At 42.0% G+C, this 14603-nt stretch overlaps 1 long non-coding RNA gene across 1 annotated transcript in view; it reads right to left on the bottom strand.

The window, feature by feature from the left end:
- Window positions 1-14301, bottom strand: part of LOC148126123 (uncharacterized) — a 28775-nt gene extending 14474 nt beyond the window's left edge. The window contains exon 1 of the long non-coding RNA XR_015742846.1: window positions 14231-14301. This is a non-coding gene — a long non-coding RNA (uncharacterized LOC148126123). The remainder of the gene's footprint in view (window positions 1-14230) is intronic.
- Between the last annotated feature and the right edge of the window lie 302 nt (window positions 14302-14603).

Raw genomic sequence — 14603 nt, 5'->3', positions numbered from 1 at the left:
GGCTGGAAGTACAGTGCAGATAATATTATAATGGCATGTTCCTCAAGACATCTTCCATGGTAGTAAGCTTTTAAACTGTTCAACTATTACTGTATTAAAAAAATCCCAATAATTAAAATAGACTTTATCATTTCAGTGATGGCAAGATAACACTATGAAGTTCATTAGTAATGGAAGAGCAACTGTCTACTCTTAGGAGTGAATGTGTTTTCATTGTGAAAATAGTTGTAATATTTTACTATTACATAACTGTACGCACACAGCACTTCAAGCACTGATGAAGCTTTGAGTGAGTAATCCCTTGGAAGGAAAATTATGAATTATTATTAATTATTTCTAAGCAGTGGAACAGAGCAATCACCTTGTGATTCTACATAAGTAGGTTTTGGGGCAAGGCTGCTGGTCAAGATGAATAAGCCACACTTTGAATTTTTGCTCTGTGAAGTGTCCCCTGTAATGTATAAATCCAAATACTGAGCCATAGCAGGTTTGCTTTGCACCTGAATAGGATATGATGCAGACAATTTTATTTCACCATTCTGTATTATATATGTAATAGTAAATAGTGATTTTTCTTTCCTTCTTTCTCCTCATTCCCATCTCCTTTCTTCCCTCCTCCCTTCCTCCTTCCTTCTCTCTTTCTCCTCATTCCAATCTCCTTCTTTCTTTCCTCCCTCCCTCCCTCCTTCCTTCCTTCCTTCATTTTTCGGACTGTTTTTCAGCCATTTTCAGGCCATTTTTCTGCCTGTTTTTTTTTTGCCTGAAAACAGCTGGAAATGGCCAAAAATACCCAGCCCATAATTGGCTGGAAAACGACCAAAAATGGCCTGAAAATGGCCCAGAAAATGCTCTGAAAATTCCTGGAAAATGGCCAAAAACAGCCTGAAAAATGGGCAGGGGTAGGGTCAGCCAGTGGTGGGATTATCCTGAACTGAGTTTGCTGAACTGAGCAGAATTTTAACAACCAGTTCGCCTGAACCAGTCTGAGCAGGCTAAATCCCACCTCTGGATCATAGTTTAGAAAAAGAAAAAGCAAATGTGTAATTTTGGTATTATTTGGTAATATGCCTGAATTTCTTTTCCTAGCCATGAACAAATAGGATACCTCTGGAGCTTTCCATGTGTTGAATCATACAAGGTTGTTATTATTAAACTTATTAGAACTATAGATTCTGACATCCTTCACTGTTAGGCATCTGAGTTTAATCTACTGGCATTTCCTTTAAGCAGCATCTGTCAGGATTTTCAGAGATGCATCTATGGCAAGTGTGACTTATAACATCCAAATCAGCTTCATTCTAATCTAGAATAATAGACTATCTTCGAGTACTAATGAACTGTATTGTATAGTGATATTCACATCACTCCAAATCCTAAATCAAAAACAGTCTAGGAAAATACACACTTCACATAGCTATCATCTGGGTAAATGTCCTGTGCATAAGTATTATAGAAGTAGACATACACAAGTGATGCAACCATGAATAGCCATAAATCTGAGGTCCACATGTAACAGTAGATAGTCCTAGTTATGTCAGGAAAATCCTTTAAATAATTTTAAATGCTTTAGCATTTTATCAGCATGGCTCGTTTACTTTATTTCTTTATGTAGGCACAAATAAAGTTAATATATAAATTAAATTTCTAAAAAAAGGGTTTGGTTGTTTATGACCAAATGGGTAATGTTAGGCCTGTGATCTTGGTGCATAGGTACCTAGTATGGCAGGGCTTATATCCACATAATATGGTTGCAATTTTCTGTTCAACCAGAGGTGGAATCAATATCATGGCAGTTAGCTAGACAAACAAAAATTAAACATAGCAACAGACAAGTCACTGCTGCAGCATCACTGGCAATGTCCAAACATAATATTTCTTATCATTGATACCCTAAAGTACCAGGCAAAGCAAATCAATCTTTAAAGGGCACTTTGGGATCAAACACCAGACAGAATCAACAGTTACATATGTGAAATTGAGTTTGGGTTGGTCACTGGGACCAGAGATTCCAGAAAGCTTGGAAGAGTAAATCTCTGGTCCAAGTAACCCACCCAAATTCGATTTCACATCATTATCCTGGGACATTTGCCTTCATTTGTGAGTTATATATGGTTTTTTTTAACAAGTTGTGGTTCTATGTGGATGCAAAATTTTCATAAGAAATCTAGCAAATTTGAGTCCTGTTGGGGGACAAGAAAACTGGGTCTTAGGTTCAAATCTAGATACTTGCTGGTTGTTGTTTTATGGTGGGGTGGGGGAAATCCTAGTACTGTATATTTAATTTGGATTGTTGTAATCTGGTATGTTTAATTTTACAAATTATGGTTACAGCTCTAAATGTTTGAGATGCTGCAGACAATATATTTGTATTGCTTTCTGTAAGAAGTGCTAGATTTCGCAAGAGAGAAACCATGGGGCCATATTCAGGAGGAAGAGTAGAAATATACCAATATGCAATTATCTCAAAAGGAAAGGACAATGAAATAGGAAAGAAAATGAGAAGTCAGTCCTGACTTAGTTAAAATACAAGAAACTAGTGTAATCTCTAAAACAGGTTCAATATAATGAATGGATACCCACCTCTCCTCACCCCAAAGTCATTCCACTGAAATTTAACAGCAATTATTCCTGAATTTTGGCATGATTATAACTGTTTTTCTGGACTTGAAGTTCTTTTAAGAGTTGGAATAGGAGCAGTTTGTCTTTGGGAGGGCTCTTCTCCCCTTTCATTATTTTTAAATACCCCACCCTTGCTAAAGACTGAAATATCTGCATAATATCCACCCAGTTACATTTCCTCAATTATAAAGACCTTGAACGATCTCTGGTTCTTCAGAAAATCAGGAGGATGAATTGTGGCCCTGTCTTAAAAGAACAAAGACCTTATAGTTCCTTTAAAAATGCAGAAAAAAACCAAAAGTTTAGACACTGCTGTTTACACTTTGTCTTCAATATCTCCTTAAACATTTGTGCAGCTATCATCTACCAAAAGGTTGCCCATTCCTGATTAAGGATACTTTATAGGCTCAAGGAAACAGAAGCCTAATCTGTTAATTTTTTTCAGGAACAGAAACTGGGCACACCTAGTTTATGTGTCTTGCATCTGACAGGCTCTATTAATTTGCTCATTTCCTATGCAGCAGGGATAAATAGAACACCCATCTGCCAGCTCTTGATAAAGAGCTTAAAGAATGTATTGCTAATGAGAAAGCAAATAAATGGGCCAGAACTGAGGCTGCATTTCCACAAAATAATGCCCAGTATTTATCTTGTTAGCAAGAGAGGCAGGTTTGATGAATACACTGCTGGCAGAAATTAAGGTAACAAGTCCTGTTTTGTTCTGACAGGAATCTGATCCAAATATTCATCTAAAGCACATGCTTGCTGGGGAATTGTGGGAGCTGAAGTCCACATTTCTTATGGTTGAGAAACTTGGATCTCAGGTTTTTTATGTCAATGATCCAACCACCTGCACCTGCAATTTAGAAGCTAAGAGTTTGTAATCTGGTGGCACATTTCTATAACTGCTACAAATTTCTATAACTACAAAAGACCAAAGACTATGTAGTACATCTAGTGTGTCCATTTGTTTGTTGCTATTGTTGTGATTACATTTCTTTTTCAGTAATTTACCCTTGCTCTGCCTACAAACATTAGTTGATCCCATTTATTAAGTCCTTTAAAGCTTTATCTGGTGTTCAGTGGATCCAGAAGCTAATAGAAACATTTAAGCAAACAAAAGTACTATACTTCTCTTTACCTAGAATCCTACATGGAATCTCAAATGAATAAATAGTACTCATTTTTACTGAGAAAATAGTAGAAGCATTTCTCGGTACTTAGCTGAGATATGGCTTCAGATAGAAAACATTGAAAACCAAATCACTATATGGTTCATGACAAAGTTATTATTCCAGCATAATCAAGATTAGAGTTCTTCAATGATTCTGCTACTGCTTTTAGGACTTGAGGCAATGCAAATTACACTATGAGGTGCATTTTTTCCTAAGTTGAAATATAATCCGGAACAATTCAAGCAGACACTTTTAAATACTGGAATGAAATACTGTCATAGAAAGAACATCTGCTGCATGCTACAAAACCCTTGTGGGATGTTGTCACAGAATAATCTATTATTTTGGAATATTTATATTAACTAATATGGAGCTTGGTCATTCATGAAAGGAAAAGCTCCTTCCATTTATAATCAAAACACCAGGCTCCAACATTGAAAGAAAGAGATAGGGTACAGATGTGATCTCTGTTGATTCCCACTGTTGCCTCTCACCATTCCAAAGAGTTCCCTTGCTTGCCATAACAACAATTCATGTCATAACATCTACAAGGAAGAAAGGGACATTTTCCTGTTTCTTCTAGCATGAGAAGATGTCTGCTGTTGAGTTTTCAAGCTGCTTAACTTTTCTATTTCTGCTCTTTGGACCATCTGATCAGGAATCTGGCAAGGAATCAGGAATTTGGTGGGCCCACAATCATCTTAGATCTTTATCCACATGTAGATCTGGTGAGTGAACTTTAGAATTAGAGATTTCAAAATTTCTTCTTTGCCCAAAGTCTGAAATATAAACATAAACTCTCTTTTCCATGAGAGCTCTTTATGCAAAGAGATGGATTCTGAAGTGGCTTCTGTTCCAAATACAGACTGTCCATGCTAGACTTTTGGAACTCTTAAGCCTTGCATGACTTTGGAGAAATGACCTGCATGACCTACGACCATAATTCCAAGCTCAATTGCAACCATAAATCAAAGACTATTTGTATTGAAAAAGAATAAATCAACAATTTCTAAAATATCTTCCAAACCCTGAAAATATTATTTTTAAAAAAATTCAGGTCATGTATATGATTTTTTTTTAATGTTTAACATATTATAGTTCATTCTGCTGTGCCTTCAGTATACATAACATACCGAAATAAAATCCCTTATTCCTTCTTTCTCCACCTAAGCCATTCAATAAGAAAAAATTTCTGGGCAGGTTAGAAAACTGCTAGAAAAATGAAAAGTTTCTAAAAAGAAAGGTGGGTTTTTTTTCAAAAAAAAAAAAGAAAAGCAGCAAAAACAATAGATAGAATTAATAAGTAATACAGGATGGAATGAAAATGGGTAGAACTCCCTTTTCATTATTCTAAATGAGTCTGCTTTCTTGGTGGCTCAAAAGGGATCATGGAGAGGGCATAGGGAAAAATCAGTATTATTGAAGAGTTCTCTTTTCTATACTTAGGTTTCTGGTATTAAGAAGAAGCTAGCGAGAAATACATGTTAGCGGGACTGATCGTACACATTGTTTGCCAAGGGAGGACAGTGCTGGAAAGATTAATTGGTCCAAGCAATGCAAATAATGCTTTCCTTCCGTTTGTGTGACATTGTGATCTAACAGGACAAACAGGGGTGCGGGAAATTCTCACCAACCTGATCATTGCTAACTGCATTCCAGAAGCTTGTGGCATCATCTGTATTAATGTAGGACAGGAAGCTATCCTGGGCTGAAAGTAGATCAACGTTGCAAGCAGGGAATTAGCTACCTTTTGTATCTGAGTTGTATGGCAGATGATTGCTATAATCGTCCAGGATGGGTGGACACAACATAATTTGCTCCAGATGTTAATGGGGTAGCTACATTGTGTCTTCGCCCTCTTGGGCTGGGTGAATACAGGATTTGGCAGCTGATGGACTTGGTGCAAAGATAGTGGGTCTCCTGTCAGCACAAATTGTTCAGCTACACACTCATTATTTTCAATGAGAACCACGAGCATCTGCAAAATCTCTTCCACTGAAGTCAAAAGAAATTAAAATGCTAGTGGCAAATGGAATCATTTACAATAACTCTAAAGAAGGCAGTTTATCCAGTGAATCAAGAGAAAAAGATTATCCCCTTTGTTCTAAAACACATTGCCTCCCCCCACCTTTTTTGGTGCAATGTGACGAGAAATAGTCCACAGTATGGAATCTAACAGCAAGGAAAGCAATTTATATGCATGTGACAATAATGTTAATTTTCACAAGGCCTGAGGTGACACAAGAATAGATTTTTGTCTCACTAAAGGTGCAGAACTGGGGTTAAGGAAAGCTCAAAAAGAAACTGAAGGGAAAGGTGTTGGATGGTCAATTTTAACATCAGATATCAGGATGTATCCAGGCAAATTTTTTATTAACATGAGGTGTAATTAAGAATTCCTGATCAACAGCTATTCAGCTCACAGAGTAGAGTGATAATTGGCTGCATGCAGTCAAACTATCCATTATATAGGAGATTCATCATTGGTTATCCCAGTTTTTATATCACTTAAAAGCAAGTGCAAAATGGGCTGGAAATTGACGCTCCTAAATTGCAAGAAGTAGAAATATATTAAAAACAGAGCCTGCCTTCCCAGTTTTGCATAAAACTGGTCTATCGTAACGTCTATATTTCAAAGGCAAACAGTTAGTGGGCTTGGTATATTTTGGGGGACAACCAACCAGGCAGGGGTGTTTGTTGGTTTGAACATTTTTATTAAAATAACAAAAGCAGCACAAGTCTTGTGCCTTTTGCATAAGTTTGTAAGGTCACAATGTATGTATCAAAGAGGCAAGAGCTTACACCATGATGCTGCCTTTGTTATTTACCTTGGCCCCACACTGTCCCTGCCAGCTAGCCCTTTCCTTCATGATTCAAAACTGCTGAGATTCAGCTATAGATTTCCATGTAGAATGTTATAAAATCTTAAAGGCAGGCCAAACATTTTAGTATTGGGCATTTATAGCCTGCCAAGCTTCATGAAAATCTGCCAACTCTTTCTGGTAAAACTCCTACACTATTTTTGGCTGCCACACAATAGAAACCAGTTAATGGGTATTTTTGGAAGGTGTTTGTCTATGACCATTCCTATGAGCGGGAATCAACGGCTTCCCTCTGCTTCCCTCAGCTTCTCCACTTTCCTCAATGGGAAGTAAGCATCAGTCCTAAAAACAACCAATTTCGTGCAATGGTTAAGACAACTGGGAGACTTTGAGTCCTGGTTCTACTTTAGACATGAAGCCAGCTGGATGACATTGGGCTGGTCACTCACTCTTTGCCTAGGAAGCAGAAATTACTTATTAAAATGTTGCCAATAAAAGTGCAGGAAGTTACCAGGAGTCAACACTGAGTCAAAGATGTGTATGTGTGCATGCACACGCACACACACAACTTTAGAAACTTAAAAATTGCCTGATACTTAGAATACAGTGATCCTGATCCTTCATTCAGTGTCAGGGTGCTACGGGTAGCAGGCAGAATTACCTGACTAACATTTGTAAATATCCAGAAATAATCTGGGAAGGCTGAAATCTCATAGTTATAGAACTTCTTGGGAGAGAATGGGTACATCCTCTGTCCTTGAAAGGTTTCATATTGCTGTCAACCATTGTTCCAGGTAAACCACAATTTTGCACCTCACCTCAGTTATTGAATGCTTCCCATTGGATCTCTACTTCATTTGCAAAAAACTCCAACCTATCTGATGAGGTTACCCACTGGACAATTTCTGTTTCTACAATTTAAACTGGAAATCACCTATAATTCTTATAGGGAAAAGGTTGGTGTGACAAAATGGCTGGCATATATAAGCATTCACTGAAGATGACTGATGTTATCTTACTGCTTATTCAGCAGTGTTCCTTGGGCCTGCCTGAATTCCATATTCTGTCTGCAGGTTTAAGCTTCAGATTTAGAGGCATGATGAATATGACAGAGAAAGAAGAGGGGCAGAAGAACCATAAGATATGGCTGGTGTCACATGCCAATAGGTTTCTTCTGTGCTTAGGCCAGGTGCTCCTGAAGGAGTCTGCCATATTAAATATTTCCCACAACTTTCCCTGAGAATGGGGTATAGTGGAAACCAGCCTGTTGCTTTGCTTTTTTGAAATTCTCTCTTGTTCAATGCAAATGGAAGTTGGAACATTTGTCTCAGGTCATCCCACTACCGCCTTTAGATGCTAGCATCTCCTTCCCTTCCCATTTTCGTGCATTTCTCAGTTAATCTATCAGCATCTATGAGTTTAGAATAGAAATTACCGACAGGGACCCACTTGTTATGTAAGTATTTACATTCATTAGACGAAGAACAAACAGCACAGGGCAATGAACCTCTCTGCCCCCATGTTTTCTCTTTGGCTTTTGTCTGATCAGATGGGCATATGTCTCCCCCGAAACAAACAATTAAATAAAAACCACTGGGTTTCACCATTCACCACTCACCATTTTCATTTTTGAAGAAATCTGGTTACAAGGTCCGGAGTACCTCTGGAAAGGTCAGAGATACTGGGAGATAGCACTTAGCTTAGGTCAGAGATACTGGGAGATAGCACTTAGCTTTCCAGTATATGTGGTTCCCTTTCCTTCCTTCATTCCTTCCTGCCTAAAAGAATTAAATCAGGTACAGGATGCTTTGCCTGTGCCGAAGCAGATGACTACAAATACTGTACATTAGTTCAAAAAGGTACGTTGCTTACTTTTCAAGTAAGTCATCAATTCTTGGGTTTGCCTATATTGCTGTCAAATGATTCACAGAATATCTGTTACTTAAAACAGCTTTGTCAGCCCTCCACTGTGGAAACTTTAAGAGTTAGGGCTATCATTTTATCTAGATGCAACTCTTCATTTTTTAAGATGGTCATTTATAATATTTGCATCTCTGCATTTGCCTAAGAATTTTCCTCTCAGAAAAAAAAGAAATACCACGATGGCATCTTAATTATGTGCAGTTGGATTGTGCCATACTATCTATAATTCACTTCCTGAGTCTGAGATTGCTCACTAGCTTCCTATACGAATTTGCAATGCCCAATTGCCCACTTGTAAAAAGTGATGGAAACATCCTACCTCTTCTCAAGAATGCACATTGGGAGATTGAAACTGGAAATAAAGAGCAAGACAAGATTTGGATGCTGCAACCTACATACCTGCTTCTCCTATCGGAGCACTGTCAAGTTTTTTTTTTTATTATTATTGGCCTCAGCCTAGGGAATCCAGTAAACAAAAGTGCAGCATTGGCCTGTTACAAAAGATGGTAGAGACAGGACAAATGAAAATATCAGAACCTTGTCTAAATCTAATAACTTTTCCCAGATATCTTTAACAGCATCCCTCTCTAAACTAGAGGGTAAATGGCAGTGGAATACTTTTGTGAGAAGTTGGATCTATTTCTCACCCAGTGTGGCAACATGTAATTTGACCTACATTCCAAAGCACACTCCTAATATGCCTATAATATGATTGCTCTATTTTTCTTCTTACAAAGTACTCCCTAGGGTTAGGAACATGTTTTTAGCGCTCCTGCTGCCTACATGTCCTGAAGAAAATGTTGGAAAATTGAAAAACCAGCTGTCTCCATTTGCAGTATTTCTGTTGGAGAAAACTTTAGTCGGATTTCAGAGTAAAGCCAAGCATTCTTAGGAAGTGGTTAGTGGAGAGCCCAGATAGGGCATCTTTTGACCAAAGGTCCTAACAGCACAGCCCAAATGATTCTAGTAGCACCTGGAAAGCTTAAACCTGGAAACAAATCAAGCAAGCTAAAGATACATACTTCATGGATGTTTGAGTGACTCTACCTTTGGGTACAATGATTAATCTGAGATGTAGACTGAGTAGTCTTAAAACTAAAGCAACAAAAAGCCCAAAGATCCTACAGTTTAATGAAACAAAGTAGGAGGGCACATAGCTTTGGATAATTTCCATGTGATGTTTTATATAATAATAATTTATAAGAGAGAATTATACATGTTATGTCCCTGGAACTTGCCAAAGTCCCCACCCAGGTCCGTTCATGCTGCGGGGGCGTTTGCTGCCCCTCATTGGCTGGCCTCCCTCGACAGCCGGCTATAAAAGCCAGCTGCAGGGTCCGGCCAGCCGCTGATCGCTGGGAGCCTGCTCCAGGCAGGGCTAACACGTTCAGTCCTTTATTGCTCCAATAAAGTCTTGTTGCACCCAAGCCCTGGTCTAGCCTCTCATTGCTCAACTACAACACTGGCGACGAGGGTGGGATGGCTACCAGAGGCAATTCGCAACAGCTGAAATCACTAAAATAACCGCTGAGCCACAGCCGCGCCGCCGGAGAGCTCGGTCAGCAAGAGCGAAAGTAATAGCGTCTGTAGCCACTTGTTAGCAAGCTACAGAGGAAAGTGAAGCGCTGCGAGCCGCAGCCGCTCAGCACAAAAAGAGCGCGAAATTCAAACGGCTGTCGTTTGGATTTCTAGCCGGAATACAGCGCGGTGCTGTTATTCCGAGCTACTGACACTCACGCAGGCGCGATTTTCAAAGCGCTATCAGAGGCAGCAAGCCAGCACCGCCTACGCTCTCCAGGAGCACGAATTTCAAAACGCTGCCAACAGTCGTTGCAGCTCAGCCCAATTGTAGCCCAGAGAGAGAGCAGAGAGGTCTATGAAGCCTCTCCAGAGCTGAAGTCACTAGCCTGACAAGAGCACAAGTGCCATTTGTGTCCCAGAGAGATTTCTCAACAGCATATCACGCAGGAGTCCTCATCATGAACTCCAACCCAGCCTTCCCACCGTTCAAACCGGAAGAAGAAAAATGGGAGTCATACAAGAATCATTTTAACCACTACATCGACGCTATCGGTCTGGCTGATGCTGGGGAGCACAGAAAAAAGTCATTCTTCCTCAGCTATTGCGGGGCCATCGTTTTTGATACCGCCACAGCACTCGTCGCTCCATGTGAGTTAAAGAATGTCCCCTGGGCAGAATTGCTAGAAATTCTCACCAACCATTACTCCCCCAGGCCCTCACAAATCGCGAGGCGTTTCACCTTCCGGATGAGAAAGCAAGCAGAAAAGGAAACCGTCAATCAATATATGGCCGCCTTGAGGACTGCAGCTCTCCACTGCGGGTTCGGGAACTATCTTGATGACATGCTCCTCGACCAGCTCGTCTGCGGGGTCAAAGACCTTCACCTCCAGAGGCGACTACTCGCCAGGAAGGACCTCAACCTATCCCAGGCCGTCGAGGAAGCCTTGGCAGCAGAGCTGGCAACCCAGTCCGCCACTGAAATTCAAGGCCCCGTTCCCAAACAAAGCTGCGCCACCGTTCTTTCAGAAGAGGTAGTCAACGAAGACGACCCTAACAAGCAAACAGACATCCACCGCCTCACCCATGCCAAACAACCACAGGCAGGAGCCAGGCTAGAAACCAACAGCACACCCAAACACATCATCCTATGCCTATCCTGTGGAGGACCTCACTCGAGAGCTACGTGCAAATTCAAGGGTGCCATCTGTAACCATTGCCACAAAAAAGGCCACATCGCTAGAGTCTGCCAGGCCGCGCACAACTCAGCACAAAAGTTTCCTTCCTTTTCCCATTCTGGGCCTCAAAGGCAAGTACTCAATTGTCACACTTGCTACCATGCTAACCACACCTGTCACTCTATTAGTAAAATAACACTTTCCATTCTATTAGAAGGTAAACCTTGTCGTATGGAGGTTGACACGGGGTCAGCGCTCTCAATCATCTCTTGGAGCACCCTCAAGAAAATCCAGCCCAGACTATCCAGAAACCAGCTCCAGAAGTGCCAGATCTCCTTGAGGGATTACCAGGGAAAAGACATTCCAGTGCTCGGCAAAGGCAAGTTCCTTGTTAATTTTAAAGCTTTTAAAGGCCACCTGCCTCTAGTGGTAGTTAACGGCAACCTCCCCAGTCTTCTGGGGCTTGATTGGTTCCCCTACCTCGGCCTAGGGTTAACAGGAGTCCATGCTGTCTCAGCTTCTGACACTGACTCCTTATTCACTGACTACTCAGACGTATTCAGCAATGAGTTGGGGTGTTATAATGGTACCCCCATCTCATTTGCAGTTGACCCCCAAGCGGTTCCAGTCCGGCTGAAACCGCGTAGAGTCCCATTTGCCATTCGGCCTAAACTGGACGCAGAGCTCGATAAATTATTAAAGCAAGGGGTCATCGAGCCGACAGACTTCGCCAAATGGGAGACGCCAATTGTCACACCCCTTAAAAAGGATGGCAGCCTGAGAATTTGTTCTGATTACAAAACAACAATCAACCGCTTTCTACAAGTTAGCGCGTACCCAGTCCCGGTCATTCAACATTTACTGCACACCTTTGAGCCTGGCAACATTTTTGCCAAATTGGACATGTCACAAGCGTATCAGCAGTTCCCCGTTGACAACCAAATGGCTGAACTGCAGACCATTGTGACTCACAGGGGTGCCTTCCGGTGCAAGCGTCTCCAGTTTGGTGTAAGTGTTGCCCCGGGCATTTTCCAATCCCTCATGGAGCGTATACTACAGGGCCTCCCTGGCGTAGTACCCTACTTCGACGACATATTGGTCTCGGCCAGGGACAGACCCCAACTCTTCCAGAGAGTTAGAGCAGTGTTAGATAGGTTCAGACAGCATGGCCTCAAATTAAAAAAGGAAAAATGTGCCATTGCCACTAGACAGGTGGACTTTCTGGGCTATAAGATTGACGCCTCAGGCATCCACCCCCTAGAGTCCAAGGTCAAGGCAATTCATGAGGCACCCACGCCAACCACTAAAGCCAAGCTACAAGCCTTTTTGGGATTATTGAACTTTTATGCATCATTCCTACCTCACAAAGCATCAGTAGCAGAGCCTCTACACAGGCTCTTAGATAAAAAAGCACCTTGGCACTGGGGACACAAGGAAGACACCGCTTTTCGCGCAGTCAAATCACTGCTTACATCAGACGCGGTCCTTATTCAATTTGACCCACACCTTCCACTGGTACTAGCCGCGGATGCTTCCCCTTTGGGATTGGCGCCGTATTAAGCCACATATCTTCACGGCTCCTTTCCAACACTCTAACCCTTGCACGGTCACCAACAAAAATCCCCTGCAGAACTTCTAATGGGTAGGCGCCTAAGAACTGTGTTGGATAGGCTCCACCCTCACTATTGTCCTGACACCCCTCTCGCTTCAATGATGGGGGTCAGAGATTTTGTCTTGCAGGAACATGTATTTGCGAGGAACTATGCCGGAGACCCGCTGTGGATTCCAGGAGTGATAGTAGCCATCACCGGCCCCCGGTCGTACCGAGTCCAGCTGGAAGATGGCCGCATCTGGAGAAAACACCTGGATCAGCTAAGGAAGCGACAGGGTACCTTCGCCAGTGTCGGATCGTGGGCTCAGGTCGACCCCCAGGTGCCACACCAAGCTCCCATCGAAGACCATTCCAGGGCCACTGCACCACCTACACCCGGACCAGGAGAGTTGGCAGTAGACCGGGACTGCCAGATGGGTCCGCCACCGGCACCAGTAGACGGGACCACAACATCGCCAACCAGAAGCACCACACCGGTGCCAGTGCAAACCCCAGAGCGAGGCTGCACCCCATCACCAACCCTACCGGGTTCCTTGGACTCTGAGACACTTGGTAACTCACTGGAGTTACGACGCTCGGGGCGCCAGCACAGACCGCCCGCTTATTTAAGTGACTATGCGTGTTCGCATCTGGGGGGAAGGGGTGTTATGTCCCTGGAACTTGCCAAAGTCCCCACCCAGGTCTGTTCATGCTGAGGGGGCGTTTGCTGCCCCTCATTGGCTGGCCTCCCTCGACAGCCGGCTATAAAAGCCAGCTGCAGGGTCCGGCCAGCCGCTGATCGCTGGGAGCCTGCTCCAGGCAGGGCTAACACGTTCAGTCCTTTATTGCTCCAATAAAGTCTTGTTGCACCCAAGCCCTGGTCTAGCCTCTCATTGCTCAACTACAAAAATACAGCTTCAGGGTCTGTGTGTGTGTGTGTGTGTGTGTGTGTGTGTGTATATACACAAATAGTGATGACATTGTTTAATCAACAGGACCCAAAGCATGCCCATCAATGAAAATAGCCCAGGTGAACAGTTGAAAGACTGGAGGGAGCTACTGTTGGTAAAGCAGGAATTGCTCTTCCACCACATTGCTAAACACCCACTTTCTGTTGTTCAGTCAGGTATTTTTACACATGAGCCTAATGCTCTTCCAAAATGGTGACGAACACATGATTAGAAATAATCTGACCAGGAAGCAAGTCGCATTGTCCTTCCTATTACATTGTGCAACCCTATCATGCACCATTTATTCATTTAACAAATATATAAGGCTGCCATTACCAGTAGCAAACTCTGAGCAGTGAACAGGAATAAAAACACAATGCAGATATTTTAAAATGCAAACACACACATTAAAAGCCAGCACTATTAAAACACAGAATTCTTAAAGATTACTTACACTTGCTCTGAAGTAAGTTTTGACAGCTGCCTAAATAAACAATTTAATCTCCCAGTTCCACATTAAGGAGGATTTCCGGTAGCTTAACTTCTGCTGGCTGGTATTGGTTGGTTGGACAGAAGAACATCCCCCTCCTCAGGGGAATTCAGGAATAACTTTCCTCAATGTGCCCTTCACCCAGTAAATAAGTGTACCTTAATCTGGTGGACGACAGGTGCCTGTGGCAGAACAGACATCAATAGTGAAGATAGCAAATGTTATGTCTATTTGGTTTTCTCTTGGCTCACAGGTTGGGAGATGTCACTTTAACTTTGCATTGAGTGAGCGTGGAAAATGAATAAAAACTGTATCACATGGAGGTCCTTGAAGTCTA

The sequence above is a fragment of the Pseudonaja textilis genome, chromosome 3 (genome assembly GCF_049901715.1).
Source record: "Pseudonaja textilis isolate UNSWEBS1 chromosome 3, rPseTex1.2, whole genome shotgun sequence".
Lineage (NCBI taxonomy): Eukaryota > Metazoa > Chordata > Lepidosauria > Squamata > Elapidae > Pseudonaja > Pseudonaja textilis.
Note: the sequence above shows the minus strand (reverse complement) of the source record. Positions and strands in the feature narration are given on the sequence as shown.